General features: G+C 31.7%; 1 pseudogene; it reads right to left on the reverse strand.

Moving 5' to 3' along the window:
• Positions 1-12507: 12507 nt before the first annotated feature.
• Positions 12508-14128, reverse strand: LOC124945980 (annotated as a pseudogene).
• Between the last annotated feature and the right edge of the window lie 7298 nt (positions 14129-21426).

The following is a 21426-nucleotide window of genomic DNA, read 5'->3' on the forward strand; positions in this document are numbered from 1 at the left end:
TACTTTTTTTTGTTACAATTCTAGTTAAAGCATGCTTAGAATTAGTATCCACATCTAAAAAACTACCAACTTTTTATTTATCTTGATTGTGTAATGTTTCGTTTACAAAAAAAACTAGTATCAGAACTTCAGGTAATTCGATTGTTTGTTCTTTCAATTGAGACGACAACAGTAAGAATTATGATCAATAAATTCTAGAGGAGAAAAATGATGTGACAAATCAAGATGCGGGTTCTAGTAAAACAATAGGTCTTATGGGGTTACTAAAGTTGTCGGTAGAAATAGAACCGTTGAAATGGTCATTATGAAGAATAAAATGACATATCAAAGATACAGACTTTACTAAAACAACATGGCTTAAGAAGTCACTGAAGTTATCAGTAAGAGCAGAACAATTGTGGAGATGGTCATTCTAGAGGAGAAAACACATTCAACAATTATGTTGTTGTGTTTATTAGATGATGACATCATCAATGTCGTAGAGGAGGAGAAGACCGCTAAGTTATGGTTCAAGTTGAAGAGCCTCTACATGACGAAGTTTGTCACTAACAAGTTGCTTCTGAAGCAATGCCTGTTCATTCTACGAATACAAGAAGATACATTAAGTTAGGCAAACGTCAAGTTTGACTTTGATTATAGGGATCTGTATCATAAGGCTGTTGGTACAATTGTAGACAGTCAAGCATCGGGGTTGTTTACCAGCGGAGGTAATGGACGATGGTAAAAGAAGAAGTACAACAAGTTGTCTACTTCAAAGGGTCCTAAGTTGAAAAGGTCCTAAGTTGAATGATGTTTATAATTACTATAGGGAGCCTTATTTGTCTAAGTTTGATCACTTCTGCAAGGATATAGAGATTTTTCCTCATCACACAATCAGACATCCGCCACAACAAAGTGGTGTGGTTGAGAAGATGAATCATACATTATTAGAGAGAACGAGGTGCATGTTCTCTATTGTAAAACTCGATAGAAGGTTTTGGGCAGCGACAATCACTACAACATGTTATTTGTTAAATTGTGGACATCACATTTGGATTAAATACAAAACACCTAAAGAGGTGTGGTCTGGCAAGTTTGCGGACAACTCAAGTCTGAAAATTTTGGTTTCACAGTTTATTATCATGCCAATGATGGTAAACTAGAGCTAAGATAGAAGAATGTAGTATTTGTGGGCTATGGATATAGTATCAAATATACAAAGTATGGTCTCCATCTAAGAGAATAGTTATTTTGAGTAGAAGTATCATATTTGATGAGAATTCTATACATAACTCTATTGTGAAGTCTTTTGTAGAAAGTAACAATCTTGATAAATACGTGGAGTTAGAGTTTTTTCTATAAGAAGAGGAAGAACACAACATTGAGGTTAAGTTTCCAAAGCCTGAACTATTAGATTCTCAACCGTTAGAAACTATTTATCAAAGTGTAGATGAATGTCGTCAAAGAGGATTGGAGTTAGACCACCTTAAAGATACAATTATGAAGATATGGTTAGTTATGCACTACATATTACTATGGAGGAGGTAGATATATTAGAACCATCCACCTATAGGAAAACTGTATTCAGTTATGAAGTTGCACAATAAGAATATTCAAGTAACTGTGGAGATTTATTGAGTAAAATTTAATATTTGGGCTAACAAAGAAGTTGTTAAGTTATCTTGGAGACAACTCTAGATCTATAAGAGAAAGACGATAGATCATTTAGGTCATATGACATTGACTAATGAATCTGGGCCACCTCTGGCATTGACTAATACATTTTTTCCACCTCTAGTATTGACTCATGCATATGAGCTACCTTTAACATTGACTAATGCATCTGAGTTATATATATCATTGACTAATAAATCTGGTCAAACTCTAACATTATCTAATGCATCTAGGTCACATCTAACATCGACGAGTGCATTTGGGCCATCCGACATCGACAAGTGCATTTGGGCCATCTAACATCGACTAGTGCATTTAGTCCATCCATCATCGACGAGTTCATCTAGGCAATTCGGCACCGACGAGTGCATTTGGGCCATTTGGTATCAACAAGTGTATTTGGACCATCCGACATCGACGAGTACATATGGGCCATCCGACACTAATAAGTGCATCTTGGTCATCTAGCACCGACGAGTGCATTTGGGGCATTCACATCCATGAGTGTATTTGGGCCATCCGACATCGGTGAGTACTTCTGGACCATTCAGTAACTATGAGTGCATTTGGGCCATTCTACACCGACGAGTGTATTTAGGTCATTCAGCAACGCCGAGTGCATATGGGTCATCCAATACCGAAAAGTGCATCAATGTCATCCGGCATCGACAAGTGCATATGAGACATCTAACACTGACCAGTGCATCTAGGTCATCCAACAACAACAAGTGCAACTAGGCCATCCGACACCAACGAGTACATTTGGGTTATTTGTCACTATTTGGGTCATTCGGCGTCGGCGAGTGTGTCTAGGTCATCCAACACCAGTGATTGCATCTAGGTCATCTGATATCGACGAGTGCATCTGGGCCATTTAGCATTGTCAAATGCATATGAGTCATCCATTATTGACGAATGCATATGTAAAGTTGTCTTAGGGTAACTCTAGATCAAATAGATGAAATATAATATACGGGCATTGATTAATGTATTTGAGGTATTTGGGAGAATTCAAGTTAATGTGGAGATTTATTAAGTTGTCTTGAATTGATGGTGTAAGGAAAGAGAATATTGTGATAATATTTTGGAGATTCTTTGACAAGATATTAGTGTTAACCTAGTTGAAGCTTATTTAAAGGTGCATTTAGAAACTTTAGAAAGCTGAAGTCTTTACCTTGAGAGCATCATTTACAATCCTAGTTATGTATCTATTGGGGTTTCAAGAGATCGAGTGCTAAACAAATTTGTGTCATAACCCTATACTATCTTGATATAATTTTTGTTCTGATCTCCTAATAATTCTCCCTCTTTCTGGTGGACGTAGCCAAATATTGTCTTGGTGAACTATATTAAATTTGTGTCTTTCTATATTTCTTATTTCATCTCACATATTTCCATTACAACAAACTGGTATTAGAGTCGAAGGTTCATCCTTGGCATTGCGGTTGAGTCTTCAAAAGGGGCATCAACTCCTTCGTCATCCTAGATGAGGACCCCGATGTCAAATTTGAATTTGCGGTAGAAATATTTGATGGAATTGAGTATATAGGCATGTGGAAATGTGAGGTTATAGATTGTATTTTCCAACTAGGTCTAGAGTTTGCTATTGAGGTCAAAAGAATTATTTTATAGAAAAAAGAATGGAGTATCATAAAATTGGCGTGCGGAACAATTTGATTGTGCATGTCTACAGAGTAGAAGTATGTCGTGAAAAACGAAACTTTTGCATAGAAACTATGGCAAGCATTAAAGGACACATTTCTAATTAAGAGTGGTCATAATAAGCTCCTTATGAAAAAGCGTTTGTTCCAGTTTAATTACCAGTCATGTACCACCATGAATGAATACATCACTAAGTTTAATCAACTAGAAGCAGATATTTTAAATCTTGATTTGAAATTTAAGGATGAAGATCTGGCCTTGATGTTGTTATTGTCCCTTCCTTATGAATTTGAATATTTAGAAGCAACATTACTTCATGGGAAGGGAAATGTATCTTTTGATTCTGTAAGTTCTGCTTTATATAGTCATTAATTGAGAAAGCATGATAAAATAAAAAAACAAAATAGCTACAACAAATGAAGCATTAGTGGTTAGAAGCCATCAACAAATCAAATCAAAAGGGGGAGGTGGAAAATCTAAAAGTAGAGTTGCCAAAGATGAATGTACTTTCTGTCATGAGAAAGTACATTGGAAGAATAACTACCCAAAATTGAAGAAGAAAAAGAAAGATTTTAAAGATGCAAATGTTATAAAAAAACAAACATCATAATATGTGAATATTAGACTCAACCTGCACTTATCGTATGACACTAGTTCGAGAGTGGTTCTTTGACTTTAAAGAACTAGATGGTGTAGTTGTTTACATGGGAGATGCTAGTACATATAAAATAAAAGGAATATGTTAAATCAAGATAAAAATGATGACGGATCCACCATAATTATCAAAGATGTTCGGTACATACCGAATATAAAAAAGAATCTCATTTTTTGGGGGTATCGGAGTTAAAGGGTCTACATGTGAGAATAGTAAATGGAATTCTTAAAGTAATCTCTAGAGAACTAGTGATATTGAAAACCATGAGGAAAAGTAATAATTTGTATTATTATCAAGGTAGTATAGTTAATGGGATAAAAGTAGTTGTATCAACCTTCGATAGTAGTAAGGAATTATAGGCAACAAAGCTATGACATATCCGTTTAGGATACGTTGGTGAGAAATATATGCAAACTCTTGTTAAGAAAAGATTTCTGAAAAGTACAAAACTTTGTAAATTAGATTTTTGTGAACATTGTGTTCTGGGAAATCAAAGACGAGTAAAATTTGGCACTGTTATCCACAACACTAAGGATATTTTAGACTATGTGCACTTAGATGTTTGGGGACTTTCCAAGAACCCATCTAATGGAGGTAGACCTTATTTTGTTACTTTTGTTGATGAAATTTTCAGAAGTGTATGGGTGTATGAAGAACAAAGATGAAGTGTTTGAGATTTTCCTTAAATAGAAAACTCAAGTAGACAAGAAGAAAGATCAAAACTCTTCGAACTGATAACATTGGAGAATACAAAAACGATCAAATCCAGAAGTTATGTCAAGAGTGTGACATAGTTCGACACTTCACAATTAGAAAAACACTTTAAAAGAATGGAATATCGTAATATATGAACATAACCTTAGTGGAGAAAGTTCCTTGTATGTTATCTAATGCTGGGTTATACAAAGGATTTTGGGCAGAAGTTGTGACATACACTCAACATTTGGTAAATCTTCTACACATATCTGTACTTGGTGACCTCTTTTAAATGTATGGTTTGGAAAACCTGCAACTGATTATGATTCTTTTGCATATTTTTGGTTCTATAATATATTATCATGTAGTTGAATCAAAGTTAGATCTATGAGCAAAGAAGACTCTATTTATGAGATTTACTATTGAAGTTAAAGGATATCACCTCTGGTGTTTGGATGCAAAAAAAACATTATCAGTAGAGATGTTACATTTGACGAATCTTCAATGTTGAATAAAGTAACATCAAACAAGAATGATTGTACTTCGTAGCATGTGGAGTTTGAGTAGATAAAGATAAGGTCAACTACAAGTGACTCTCCAACTACAAACGAAGAGTTAGATGAATAAGAGGTTCCGACTCAAGAACCTTCAAAACAACATGAATCAATTACTGTAAATAGACCAAGACAAGTTATTCAAAAACCATCTTGGTTTGTTAACATGGCAGCCTATGCACTTCTTGCCGTAGATGATATTTCATCCACCTTTTCAGATTTCTTTCGAAATACTGAAAATGGAAAATGAAAAGGTGTTATGGAAGATGAGATGCAATCTATTTAGAAGAATGAGACATGCAAGTTGACGCATCTACCAAAAGGGAATAGATTTATTGGTTGTAATGGATCTTTCTTCTTAAGAAATAAGGATTTCCCGAAAAAATTGAAGTTCACTACTTGACAAGATTGGTAGCTAAAGACTACGCTTAGAAGGAAGGAGATGATTATAATGAGGTATTTACTCATGTTGTTAAACACTCTTCCATTATAATTTTGTTGGTCTTGGTAGCGCAGATAAATTTGAATTTAGCTCAACTAGATATGAAGATCGCATTCCTACACAGTCATTCGAATAATGAAATCTACATGTCTCAACCAGATGGATTCAAAGTTGCTGATAGTGTTTTAAATGGCAGTCGAGGCAGTCGCCTAGGCGGTAGTACACTGCCCCACCTATAAATGAGGCGGTCATTTAATTATTTAATTATTTATTAATTTTAATTAATTAATATCTAATATTAATATATATATATATATATAAATTTAATAAAAAAGACTATTTACCTTTCACTTATTCACCGTTTATTTAAAATGACTCTTTACCTTCCACTTCATTTCTTTTTTTCATTTCTCTTCTTTATTTCTCTTCTTCATTTCTCATTTATGATCTAGTTGCTTCTCCTTTTAGTTGCTTCTCATTCACCTCGCTTGGTCATCTACATCTTCTTCAGGTCATCTAGATTGGCTTACTGAGGGTGGTGATGAAGATGAGGTCGAGCCAGGTTTGGGACTTACTTAGAAGATGGTGGTAGAAGCCCCGGGGCAGATGAACTACTAAAACTAAGGAGGAGTGAAAGGAGCATCACCATTAGAGAACTTAACGAGGATTTAGATACATCAAATGAGGAACATGAAGAAAATGTTGATTTTGAGTGTGATGATGAGAGAATTATGAATGTAGTTGATGGTGCATTTATAAATGATTTGAAAGATTAATTATGCTTATAGTCTTATTTTTGTTAAATGTTACTATGTTAGATAGATTATGAATATTAATTTAGACTTTTGGTAAAATGGTAATTATAGAATATCTTTATTATATTTATATTTAAATTTATTTATATTTATATAGTGAAAATATTTCAACCGTTTAGGCACCGTCTAGGCACCCGAGGCAGTAGGCAGTCACTTACCGTCTCGCCACTACCTAAGCACCTGAGGCAGTAAGCAGTCACTTACAGTCTCACCACCGCCTACCGCCTACCGCAATTTAGAACATTGAATGATGATAAAGAAAATTAGGTATGCAAGTTGAACAAATCATTGTACGGGTTGAAACAATCGACGAGACAATAATACAAACGACTTAACAAGTTTATGTTGGACCAAAAGTACACAAGAAGCAAAATTGATTCATGTGTGTATTTGCGCAAATTGTAAGATGAGTCTTATATCTATATACTCTTGTACATTGATGATATGTTGTTAGATTAAAGTAGCTAATTAACTTAGGATAATTAGTCAACGATTATAAAATTACCAGATTTTGAATATTTAATTTAAATAATTTAAAAGGGAGAAATTGTTAAGTTAACGTATTTAATCAATTTTTAGTGTATAAATAAAAACGGAGTTTTGTTAAATTAACTCTGTGCAGATTGAAGAAAACCAGAAAGGAAAGTTGTCTTGTAGTTGATCAAATTTGGCATTTGATTAAACTTCGGTTTCTGCAAAGAGGCGCTTCCGGTTTTATCTCACCCTCGGCTCTATATCCAAGCCTTCTGGTATTTTACCGTGGTTCTACACAAGATCTTCTAGTATTTCCCAAGTTCGGTATTTTGGATATGCGTTTTCTTGTACCTGATCAATCTTAGCTCCTGATTAAGCATTCGTTATGGGCAGTCTGACACAACAGCAGAATCAGACCTATAAAAGACTATTATGAACCAAGACAAGTCAAAACCTATGAATTGTACGTTCCTCGTATACCACATTCCATTAATGAATATTTGGCTTAATATCATCCACTACAGCCAATCAAATTAGGACATATGTCCTCTGAAGCAAATATGTCTGTTATAGCTTGCTTATTTACGAGTGTAGTTCGAGACTTCTTTAGATTTGGAAGACTTACCCGAAGTAGAGTGAGTAGGGGTCGGCTGCTTGGATTTCTAAACTTCATCATCCTCTTCATTAGTCGCCAACTCTAGAGGTACTGAGTTACTACCGGTCGGTTGAGAGAATGCTCAAATAGAACTGGAGATGGCTAGGTCCTTTAGTGATGCTGATGTTGAAAAACTTAGAGAAGTAGTGACGGTTGCACAATGATTTCAGGATAAAGAAAATGCAGCCGCTGAGGCTGCTAAACAAACTGCTGAAGCTGATGAAGAGGACATATGACCTTATCACAAATGGCGATCCAACAAGAAAACCTTGTCCCACGCAGCTCTCGCTCCAGACGAAGGCTACGTCGAAGCGATGGTTCTACTTTTGTCTCTGTCCCTGCTTCACCAAAAGGAAGGTCAACTCAAAATCCATTTAAGTATCATGCGTCTCCTGAACATCCTGCTCTCCAAGGTGGCGCCTCTCGAGCTTCAAAAGGAAGGGGTCGTGGACGTGATACCAGCGGTCGAACTAGTGGCAATATTATGAACAAAGTCATGGAGGACATTGATGAAAGACAGAAAAGATACAAAAAGGAGGGACGTTAAAACCTTCTTTTAATTCATGTATTTCCTTGTCTTTTAATTATAAACTCATTGAACCAATTATGTTGAATACTTACTTTTCACTAATTGCATTTCTTGTTTTGGTTATCAAACATGGAAAATCAAATGATGCATGTTTAAAATTTGATTAAATACTGGTTTTGATTATTTTAGGATAAAACAATCAAAAAGGGAGAAATTGTTAGATATACATCACTGACTTTGATAATTTATTCTAAACAATCAAAGAGGGAAAAATTGTTAAGTTAAAGTATTTAATCAATTTTTAGTGTATAAATAAAAACTGAGTTGTGTTAAATTAACTCTGTGCAGATTGATGAAAACCGGAAAGGAAAGTTGTTCGGTATTTGATCAAATTCGGCATTTGATCAAACTTCGGTTTCTGCAAAAAGGCGCTTCCGGTTTTTATCTCTAATTCGGTATATCTCCAAATCAGTATTATATGAGATCGATTTTATATTGGAATGCGTCCAATATTTATAACTTTCGTTTTATATTAGAACGCGTCTTGTATTTTATAACTTCGGTTTTATATTAGAATGCGTCCGGTATTTTATAACTTCGGTTTTATATTGGAACGCGTCTGGTATTTTATAACTTTGGTTTTATATTGAAACGCGTCCAGTATTTTATAACTTCGGTTTTATATTGGAACACGTCCGATATTTCATATGAGATCGATTTTATATTGGAGCGCGTCTAGTATAATATGAGTTCAGTATTTTATCAAGACGCGTCCGGTAGTTTATCTAGATCGGTTCCTAGATAAACGCCTCCAGTTTTATATCCAATTCAGTTTTATATAAAGGCGCATCCGATAGTTTGTGAGATTCCAGTTTTATATCAAATCGGTATTTTACAGAAGTGTCCAGTAGTTTATCCAGATCGGTTTCTGGATAAACGCTTCCGATTTTATCTCACCCTCGGCTCTATATCCAAGTCTTCCGGTATTTTACTAGTTCAGTATTATATTAGGATGCTTCCAGTATTTTACCACTTCGGTTCTACACAAGGCGCTTCCAGTATTTCCCAAGTTCGGTATTTTGGATAACCATTTTCTTGTACCTGATTAATCTTAGCTCCCGATTAAGAATTCGTTATGGGCAGTCTGATATGGCAGCAGAATCAGACCTATAAAAGACTGCTATGAACAAAGACAAGTCAAAACCTCTAAATTGTACGTTCCTCGTATACCACATTCCATTAATGAATATTTGACTTAATAACATCCAGTATAGACAAGATAAAAATAAGATCCTTTCTGATGTACTATCCTGGAACTCAGCCAATCAAAATTAGGATAGATGTCCTCTGAAGCAAATATGTCCGTTGCATCTTGCTTATTTAAGAAAAAGATAGAGACAGTTTGCTTCACCATTTTTACCATCAATTGTTTTTATAACCGCCTTACAAGTTAAACACCGGTTTTCTCACTACTCTCTTAAATTATCAAAGTCCTAAAAATTTACAAGTTTGCTAGAGTGTTAAAAGTTGTATTATTTACTGTTCATTATGTGTAAATTTTCAGTAGTGTAAGTTGATAGAATTTGTTTATGTTCAATAGAGTGTTTGTGTGCTAAGAGTTTGGAAACAGATAGTGTCTAAGTCCTAGTTGTTCGACTGGATTTGTATAAGTGTTGTATTCAAACCAAATCTTTTAGTGAATATTCTTCTCAAGGTTGAGAAGAAAGGGTGACGTAGGAGCTTTTTACTCCGAACATCCATAAAATCTCGTCTCTTGTGTTCATTTCTTTTCAATCCCATTCTCATGCTGCTTCAAGTATAAACAAATAGTTCTGCACTTGAACTCCGTTCAAGTGTTTGTGACGACTTGGGAAGAATTGAAACATATATTAACTTCTAACAGAGTTAATATCAAACGAAGTGTGTAAGCATTCAATATAGTTAAACCCCCGTCTCTATTGTTGTACCGGATCCTAACATATGTTGATAGCATCAAAGAACCAATATGAAATTGACAAATTGAAGACTCGATTGGGTAAAGAGTTCGAGATGAAAGACATAGCAAAACCATATTTAAACATTATTTAGATTTAGTAAATATCTTACACGTTTGAGACGGCACTAAAGAGCGCCAATTGGAAGCACTAAAGAACTATTTTTTAATGATGAATATTTGTATTGGATATTGTGCCAATGTGGAGATTTGTTGTTTTTGGCACAATTAAAATTCCACTTCGGATGACCAGTGAGAGAAGTTTCTTAGTATATAAAAAACATTTCTCAATTAGAATCCCACATTGAAAGATAATGGGAGTAGGAGAAGTTTCTTAGTCTATAAAAGAAACTCTCCTCCTTTTGATTTGATGCACCCAATATTTGTATCTCTTTTTTCTTATTAATTGATAACCTTAGTGATCGGAGACATATGCAGCATGAGTGTGTTCTTTCTTTTGTGTATGTCATTTTTTCACAACAAATGGTAAATGACATATTCTTATAAACTAAACCTTCCAAAATCAAGGTAAATAAAAAAATTGATAGTTTTTAATTGTGAATACTAAATATTCTTATAAATTAATCATTCCACAATCAAGTAAATCAAGTATCTAGGTGGTGTGGTTGGTTATCACGTTAGTCTCACATACTAAAGGACCTGATTCAAATCTGAGCTCGACATTATTATTATTTTAAAATAAATTTTCATTATTCGAGAAATTATGCATCCCAAAAACAATAATGTGTAAATACTTTTTTTTTATCATTTCAGTTAAAGCTTGCTTGGAATTAGTATTCACATTTAAAAAAATGTCAACTCTTTTATTCACCGTGGAATGTTTAGTTTACAAGAATATTTTATTTACCAACTATGCAAAGCACCCAGATGATTTTTTTTTCTGGGAGGAATTAATGGGGAAATTTGACGAAATAGCCCTGATAATAGGCTTATTTCCAAATTTAGCATAGGCATAATAAAATTTTCAAAATTAACCTTTTGCCATGGGTAAAAGACAATTCTACCCTTAATTAAAAGTTTGGGTTATTTCTGTTTCTTTTCCTCTCTCTCCTCATTCTCTTTCAGTTTCTCTTCGACCGACCCTTTGGTTTCCTTTCTCTCATTTTAGTTTCTCTCATTTCAGTTTTTCATCCGACGATCCAAGTGAAGCAACGAAACGAAGGAAGCTGATCGATCAACTCCCCGAGGCAACGTCGGAACGCCTTCATCATTTCAGGTGAGTTATGCCCGTTTTCCATCGTTTTCTGCTGAAACGGAAGATTGGTTTAGAGTTTAGGGTTTGGTTTAAGATTTTAAATGGTGGCTGAATGGTTTAGGGTTTAATATAAATCTGCCGTAGGCGTCGCAAGCGAAAATGCATATGTCGCAGGCGAAAATGCATCTGTCGCAGACGAATATGCATCTGTCGCCTGCGAGTATGCATCTGTCGCCTGCGAATATGCATCTATCGCCTGCGAAAATTGCGCATCTGTCGCCTGCCAAAATTGCGCATCTGTCGCCTGCGAAAATTGCGCATCTGTCGCCTGCGAAAATTGCGCATCTGTCGCCTACAAAAATTGCATTTGCATGTGTTGAGTTCTTGTTGTTGAGCAAAAAATGAAGTAAAATGTTATTGTTCTTTGTGTTTTGTCAAATAAAGTATCAATTTTTTTCTTTGTTGAACCCTGCTTCCCAGAAGAAGTACAGTGATACGGGGAGAAATGTCTAGCGAAGCATGGGGTTGACAGGCCGTCAATGGGAGATGTTTTGTGGAATTTGGAGTACGCTCTCTAGCTTGAGGAAACTTCATCGGCTCTGACAGAACCGAAAGACAACAGCACGGACCATATTCAATGAATTGCATTGAATCCTCCACCTATGGAGGCGTTTGATAACAGCAGCGCAAGTAGGGTGGAGGGTGCGAGTTATGGGGAGGAAGATGTGGCGACAAGTGCTATTTTCTCGCAGCTAGTAAATCCTCGTGAAAGATAAATGTTTTTGCTCGTGACAATTGGGTGCATTTATACTTAAAATTTGTTCTTTCTTTCTTATCTTTTTTCTTTTGAATTTATGATTGATCTTTCTTTTGTCTTCATACTCGCTAAAAAAGGAATAGATAAACTTTTTTTAATATAATCATCATTTAATATAATCATCATTTAACATAAATTAAACTTAATATGTCTCTATTTTTTGGTAACTTACTCAAATAATATAATATATGTTTTATTTATTTGATAATTTATTTTAACAAAAATCTCAAGATCTTAATAAAGTCCAAGACAAACACAAATTACATCCCACAACATAATTAACAAAAATAGAACAAAGTTGGCATAATCCATCATCTTTCCACGACAGAATACAAACGAGATGAAGCTACTTGACTTTCTTCTTCTCCTTGATTGACGATGAAGATGATACAACTCAAATTCTGTAGGGGTCGATACTGTAAGCGTACTGCTGAATAATGGCGAAAAAACCCATCTCCAGACACACCAACACATTCTGATACGCCTCTTCAATTTGCTCCACATCAATCCAAATATGATGGGATTTTATTACGCCCATGGCAGCTAGAATCTCAAGAACAATCCCCTATTTTGTTTGTACACAATAGATTGAATGATTCACAAATATAATGATTTTGATAATATCAAACGGAATGTTAGAATATTACCTGCCAGAAACAGAAGAAGACAATTTCTCTTGATGCACAAGAATTTCGCTAAAGGGCTGTGTGGTTTCAATTCTTTATCAAACACATGGTAAGATATCAGAAGAGAATACAAGGCAAGTGAGACTGAAACGTTTAAGATAATAGTGAATGTCCAGTTGATCCAACTCGGATATATTCTCATTCTTTGAAGAACTATCATCAAGAATGAACATACAGGTCGAATCACAACAAACTGCCATGTCCACTACTTTAGAAGCTTTAACGATTGGTGATTCAACCGAACTGTATGGGGCTGCAATCAGTATAAAAAGAACCACATCTTTGAAACAGATGAAACAAAATCCTCAAAAACTACACCCAAAAAAACAAGTTTTACTCACCTGAAAGAGAGTCATTGGAAACGAGTGGTGAATTTCTCTTCCTTATACCCCATCTGGAACTATGTTCTTTCTCAAGGATATGTTCCAAATAGCTATACATCAACGCCATAAACTTAGCAATCACCTGCATTTATAAAAACAATAGAATAATCTCCCATTGGAATTACAAAACCCTTAAAAATGTTTGGTACTATATTTACCAAAGTTTCATAGCATTCCTTGATTTATTCAAGAAAAGTAAAATAAGAACTGCTCCATGTAAAATGTAACAAACCAGTGTAGGATACAACAGCATATGAAGGAGCCATGAGAATGATAGCCAATATAGGATTATGTTCTTTTGGTTCCCTCTAGCATAATATATGTGTCAAGACTAATTTAGTAGAAACCAACAGTGTAACAAGTTGTTGCAATATAAGTCATTTGTGCTGGATGCATCTTTCCTTAATAACCGAGAACCTTCATTACAGATTTGAAACTTCAACCCTTAATAACTAGATTTGTTGTATTATTCACGCGGTAGATTTCAGAAAATTTCATGAGATTCTAAATCTAGAAGTTAGAAAGAAAAGTGTATGATCAAAATAACTAGAATTCCGAGTAGAATCGCGCAAGCAGCGAAGGTTATGAACTTCGACAGGCGAAAAATGCATTTTTCGCAGGCGACGGATGCATTTTTCGCAGGCGACAGATGCATTTTTCGCCTACGACAGATGCATTTTTCGCCTGCGACAGATGCATAGTCGCCTGTGACGCCTACGACAGATGCATATTAAACCTTAAACCATTCATTCACCCCCCAAAACGCTAAACCCTAAACTATTATTCCATTTCAGCATTCATTCAAGGAAAACGACATAAAAATGGGCATAACTCACCTGAAATGATGAAGGCATTTCAGGGCGTTGCGTCGGAGAGTTGATCTATCGGCTTCCTTCATTTCGTTGCTTCGCTTAGATCGTCGGGGGAGAAACTAAAATGGGAGAAACTGAAATGAGAGAAAGGGAAACCAAAGGTCGGTCGAGAAGAAATCGAAAGGGAATGAGGAGAGAGAGGAAAAGAAATAGAAATAACCCAAATTTTTAATTAAGGATAGAATTGTCTTTTACCCAGGGCAAAAGGTTAATTTTGAAAAATTTATTATGCCTATGCCAAATTTGGGAATAAGCCTGTTATCAGGGTTATTTCGTCAAATTTCCCAATTAATGAGAACTAGTATGATACTCCACAACCATGGTCACCGCTTAAACCTAAAGCGCTTCCAGATGGAATCGAACCCATAACCTCTTGGTTAAGCCGACTCTTACAAAAATATTTCATTTAAACCATGCAAAGCACCAAGATAATCCTTTATATGCTCAAATTATTGAAAAGTTAATTTGTTCTTAAGTTGAGATTATTGTGTGTCCTAGTTGTTTTATTAGATTTATAAGTGAGTATGAAGGCATGTGAAAGATTAACTTAATATTATGTTTTGATATTGTAGTTGAACTTTAGTGGGTTGTTTTTGTTGTTGTGCATAATACCGGTTAACCCTAATATATATAAGAATATTGCGTTACTCATGAGCTTATATAATTATAATTCGTTCATGGATGATTTTTTATCCTAATTGTCCTGATTATGACGGTTTTTTTCTCGGTTTAGTTAGAGCAATTGATAGAAGATTAAACTTGTATGGTATTTTGATTTCGTTGTAAAATTAATAAATATAATTAAATAAATATAATACTACTAATATATTTATTTATTATTTATATTTTATAAAAAAATTAAATTTATTTTATTTTAAAATAAATAATTATTTTGTAACCAAACTTTTTTTAACTATAAAAATACTTAGCTACCAATTTGATAATATTATGAATCATTGTAATATAATTGAAACATTAAGTATTGAATGCAATTTTGAAGTTGTAAATTCTTTATAATAATATGATCAATTTTTAAAATATTATACTATATTTATATAATTTTATCATAATATTTTATTTTTTTTTATTTTTTAAAGGATATATAAGTATAGATTGTATCCTGCAAAAATCTTAAAACTAAAATAAATAAATAAATAAAAGTCCTGAAATAGAACTTACAAGATGTCCAGCCATCCACTCCATTGTCATTCTACCTCATTCAACGTGAAAACACCTAAACCAAAGAAAAAAATAGATTAATTATTATTATTATTATATATTTTTTTAAATAATAATATATTTATAAAATAAAACATAATAATTATAAGAAAACAAAAAACTATTAGGATAGATAAATTATAATAAAAATATATATAATATAAACACATGATTAAATACATAATAATTTTATAAAGTTTTAGGTGCTAAATACAAAATATATAATTTCAATAAAATAATTATAATTATAATTATATAATAATAATAATTATGTAATTTAGAATATTTAGGGAAATAATTATACAGTACTAATAATTATTATAAATTAGTATAGATATATAATTATGAATTATAATTTAAAGAATTGTTAATCAAATGTAATCTATTTTAAAAATAAAATATTTAAGTTTATAAGCTTTAAAACTAATAAATATATATATATATATATATATATATATATATATATATATATATATATATATATATATATATATATATATATGTGATAAAGGGTAAATTTAGTACTCTAGTTTAAGAGATTTGTCAAATTTAAATTTAAGATCCAACTAATTTTTTTCATTTAAAGAACTATTATTATAATATTTTGTTATATTTAATACTTTCTGTTAACACCGTTAATTTAAATAAAATTTAATTCAGTTAAATTTATTATCATTTTATTTAATATTTAATATATATCATAACTTGGATTTGAATTTCTCTTTTTTCAATAGTATTGTGAGCCATATATTGAGATCATAATAAGTTCTAAGATTCATTGCTCGATTTTGTTGTATGTTCTGCTCCTAAAATGCGGAGAGACTTGCGAGGGCATATCCGAGTTGGTTGATCTGGAAAGTTATGGGAGAGACATGTTAAGTTCAATAATATACTGGTGCTACTATATTTGATTATGAATCACGCACGACACAATTTATATATATATATATATATAATTATGATTAATTTCAAAAGTGTTCGGATTGTCGGATCGAGGCCTTGATTACTTTTGATATATATATATATATGAGAGTAAAAGATACATGGGTTGAATTGTGGGTTGACCCGCCCATAAACTTAAAATGGTTAAAAATAAAATAAAAAATGTTATATGTATATTTCAAACTTACAACCTAACAAAACAAGTACCGTCTTCAACTAACTAGGCTAATAAAATTTATATTTTAAATTCAACATCAAGTTTGATTACGCGTTTAAAAATATAAGTTCAACTTTTTAACTATCTAATATATATATATATATATATATATAATAATGTTTAATTTCAAAAGTGTTCGGATTTTCAGATCGAGAGTTGTGATTAATTTGGATATATACCTAAGAGTACATATATACTTGAGTCGGATTGTGAGTTGACTCGTCCATAAATTTAAAACAATTAAAAATAAAATAAAATATGTTATATGTATGTTTAGAACTTACAACCTAACAAAAATAAGTACAACTCTTTAACCAATAAGTATATAATAATAAGTAATATTAGACCCTTAGTAGATAATTTATATGATTATTCAAAATCTAACTTACAAAATATATATACATGCACAAAATTATAAAGTTATTTTAATAATCATGAGTGGTTTAGCGGTTAAAGTATTAACATTTCATAATTGTTATATGTTAGGGTTTATATCTAAAGGTGTTGTCGAATGTTTAAAAATGCACCCTCGAATTTGGTTATTAAATAATTAAAATCATTATGGATATAAAAAATATACAAACTTAAATGAATTAATCAATGTTATTTTTTAATATTTTTATTTTTTCAAATAAATATATAATATTAAGTAATATTAGGCCATAGTAGAACTTTATATTTGATTGGTAATTTGATCCAAAATTCAATTTTTGAAGATTTGTTTTATCAAAATTATTTTTATTTTCACCTAATGAATGTTTCAATTTATATAATTTTGGGTAAACTTAAAAAATAACAAAACAATTTTAAATAAAATGAGTGGATAAAAACAAGTTTTGTCATATTTTTTAATAATTAGATAACAAAATATTGAATAAAATTATAAAGTCACAATTTTAACGTAATTTTTTTTTTGATTTTTATATCATTAAGCAAATGCACAAGTAACAAGCTAGTTTCTTTAATAACATTAACATTATCTGACTATACATTTTTACATATTATCGTCTTTAATTGAAAGAGCATAATTGCGTTAACTCATTTGTTTGATCTCAATAATAATTGTGTAATTGGTGTATAAATAATTATTACATATATATTATGAACACGTGATTAAATACATAATACATAGAGTATACAATTAAATAAAATAATATTGAGAATTTATTAAAATAGTATATCCATTTTTTTTATTAGTACTAACTAATATAAGTAATCTTTTCATCATAAATACTCTTTTTGACTCATATATATATATATATATATATATATATATATATATATATATATATATATATATATATATATATATATATATATATGTATTGTATGATCGGATAATATATACTCTTTTTTGACTCTTTATATATATGTGTATGATCGGATAATCAAAATGGGTAAGTAGATTTTTTCGGGTCCAATTTTATTATTATTATTGCTCAGAATTATTAAGCTGAACTGTTGGGCTTGGGCTCATCATGTCATTGAGAGCCTATGTTTTGGGCTTTATTTGAGTTATTAATGTATTATTTTTCATCTTCATTGTTATGATTCAGTGAAAATTAAAGTTTATTTAAATAGTTGGCTAATTGTAAATTAGTAAAATTAAAGTTTATTGAAAATATTAAGAATTTAATTGATAAAATTATAATTTATATATTATTATTATTTATATAATTATGTATTCTTTACTTTACCAATTTAAATATATATATTTAATATAATATTAATTAAAAATAATAATAACTAAATGATACTATTAGACGTTATATTTATAATAATAATTTTTTTTTAATTTATAAATAATTTTTTTTTAGTATAAATGATATAAAATTGTAAAATCAAAATTAATTATAAACTCTTAAAATCGCAAAATTTTATTATCGTAAATTTAAAATTAATAATAATTATATTTTTGTTAGAATTGTTAAATATTTAAAATAAAATTATTTTTTAATAATACGTAACGCCTAAATTATTGACCACTCAAAAAATCTCGACTCGATAGATTGATATCCCAATGCCTATCTTATAATCAAATATCACGGAGGAAAAGTATTGACTTTTTTAGAGTCATTATCTAATTTATTTTTAAAAAAATTAGGAAAAATATGTTTGTGTGTACAAACGCATTTTAAAGATTCTGGTTTTGGTTCGATACTTGATTATACGTGAAAAAAAGTTTCGACATTATATCTCACATCTCACATGCCCATTTTAACTGATGGTCTCTTCTAAAAACAATTGATCATTTATTAAAAATATTATTTTTACACTTCGTTCACTCTTCCATGCATATAAGGTTTTATCTAAATTGTCTAAGTTATGTCATTAATCCTAAAATTAAGAGTGAAGAAAAGTAAGCACTTATAAACGATAAAGAACAAAAGGTAAATAAGTTCTAAATCGCCCCAAGGAAACTATCTCAATCAATCCTAGAGTCGACGAGAGCTGTAGACGAAAAGAAAGATTAAAGCTTACAATTAGGAGTGGGTCGATACGATATATCATAAATTTTCTATAACTCTCGGTAATAGTTCCAAGAGGATAAAAACTTTCGTTATTAAAAATAGATTCCGAAAGGTGTGTAAAACCTTCGGTGATATGAGGGTTTACCGAAAATTTCCAAAAAAACAAAAATAATTCTAAGTGTTGAAAATGGGGTAATTGCGAAAGTTTATTAGAAAACCTTCGGTTTTAACTTTCCCCAAATTGGTAATTGCGAAGGTTTTCTATTAAACCTTCTATTTTGACTCTTTCCAAAAAACCAAAAATAATTTTAAGTGTTGGGAAAAGGTAATTGCGAAGGTTTATTAAAAAACCTTCGGTTTTAACTTTCCCCAAATTGGTAATTGTGAAGGTTTTGTAATAAAACTTCGATTTTGACCATTCCCAAAAAAACAAGAATAATTCTAAGTGTTGGGAAGGGTAATTGCGAAGGTTTATTAGAAAACCTTCGGTTTTAACTTTCCCTAAATTGGTAATTGCGAAGGTTTTGTAATAAACCTTCGGTTTTGACTCTTCCAAAAAAAAACCAAGAATAATTCAAAGTGTTGGGAAGGGGTAATTGCGAAAGGTTTATGAAAATTTTCGGTTTTAACTTTCCCCAAATTGGTAATTGCGAAGGTTTTCTAATAAACCTTCGGTTTTAACCATTCCCCAAAAAAAAGAATTCTACGTTTTGATAATTGCGAAAGGTTTATAAAAACTTTCGGTAATGACATTTATAAATTGAAAAAAACATACTTTTCTCTTCTTCTTTCCGCCCGCTTTCTTTCCCTTTCTCTCTCTCCTCGCTTCCTTCCACCCAAGCTGCTCGAAGATCTGCATCCGCCAAGACGTCGCCGCCGCTTGGAAGACTCTCGTCGTCGCGCCTCCGCCTATTTCAAGGTTAATTATATTTTGGTTAGATGTTATATATTTAGGGTTAATTAATGTTAGATTATTTAGATGATGTTTATTAATAATGTTAGATTAGGGTTATTAATGTTATATTAGATGTATATTTATGTTGATTTTGTTGGATTAATGTTAGATTATGTTTATTCATGTTAGATTAGGTGTATATTTAGGTTGATTTGTTGGATTCATGTTATAAAAAGTTTATTAATGTTAATTAGGTATATATTGTTGGATTCATTTTATATTAGGTTCATTAATGTTATATTAGTTGTATATTTAGGTTGATTTGTTGATTCATGTTAGATTTTTATTTGAATTTTTGATTAAATTCATATGTGTTTGCTTAGATGAGTACTAATTGGAAGCGTATGCGGAAAACACTAGAGAGACTACACCCGTGTTTCCAGAACTTGCTAGCACAATCAAATTCTGACCTAGTGTCTGTCGTGGCGGATTTAATGACTACTACTGACGTTAAACGTGAGGAGGATGTGAGACACCTGGCGTTGGCATTAGAGCAAATTAAATTGAGGGATACTCCTAGAGCCCAATTGATTAGTGAAATCAAAGCGGAGAGGGTGCAAATGACGCAAAAATTGGAGAATCTTGAACAACAAATTGTTTCTTTCATGAGGCAGAATCAACCTCCCCCTCCTCCCCCTACTACAAAGTAGATTAATGTTTTTGATAATTAATTATAAACGTTTTCGTTCGACTGATAACATGTTTTGGATAATTTGGTACGTTTTGACTTTTGTTTAGAATGATAATTATCTTTTGGTTTATGAATGTGGTTTATGAATGCTTTTCTATATGTATTGGTTTGCCTTTATATGAGAAATTTATTGAACATTTTCGATTTATACTCTTGTCAAAAAATGGAAAAATTCTAAGTATAGGGTAATTGCGAAGGTTATACAAAGAACCCTCGGTTTTAACTTTCCAGAAATTGGTAATTGCGAAGGTTTTCCAACAAACCTTCGGTTTTAAACTGCCCAAAAAAATTAAAAGAAAATTCTGGAAAGGGGTAATTGCGAAGGTTTATTGGAAAACCTTCGGTTTTGAATCTTCCCAAAAAAATCAAAAATAATTCTAAGTGTTAGGAAGGTGTAATTGTGAAGGTTTTCCAATAAACCTTCGGTTTTGACTATTCTCAAAAAAAATTAAAACAAATTCTAAGTGTTGGCAATGGGTAATTGTGAATATTTATTGAAAAACCTTCGGTTTTGACTATTCTCAAAAAAATTGGAAAGAATTCTAAGTGTTGAGAAAGGGTAATTGCGAAGTTTATTGTAAAACTTTCGGTTTTGACTCTTCCTAAAAAAATTGGAAAATATTCTAAGTGTTGGAAATGGGGTAATTGCGAAGGTTTATTGTAAAACCTCTGGTTTTGACTCTTCCTAAAAAAATGGAAAAAATTCTAAGTTTTGGGTAGGGGTAATTGCGAAGGTTTTCCAATAAACTTTCGGTTTTGACCCTTCCTAAAAAAATTGGAAAAAATTCTAAGTATTGGGAAGGGGTAATTGCGAAGGTTTTCCAATAAAC

This window comes from Impatiens glandulifera, chromosome 1 (assembly GCF_907164915.1).
Source record: "Impatiens glandulifera chromosome 1, dImpGla2.1, whole genome shotgun sequence".
Taxonomy (NCBI): domain Eukaryota; kingdom Viridiplantae; phylum Streptophyta; class Magnoliopsida; order Ericales; family Balsaminaceae; genus Impatiens; species Impatiens glandulifera.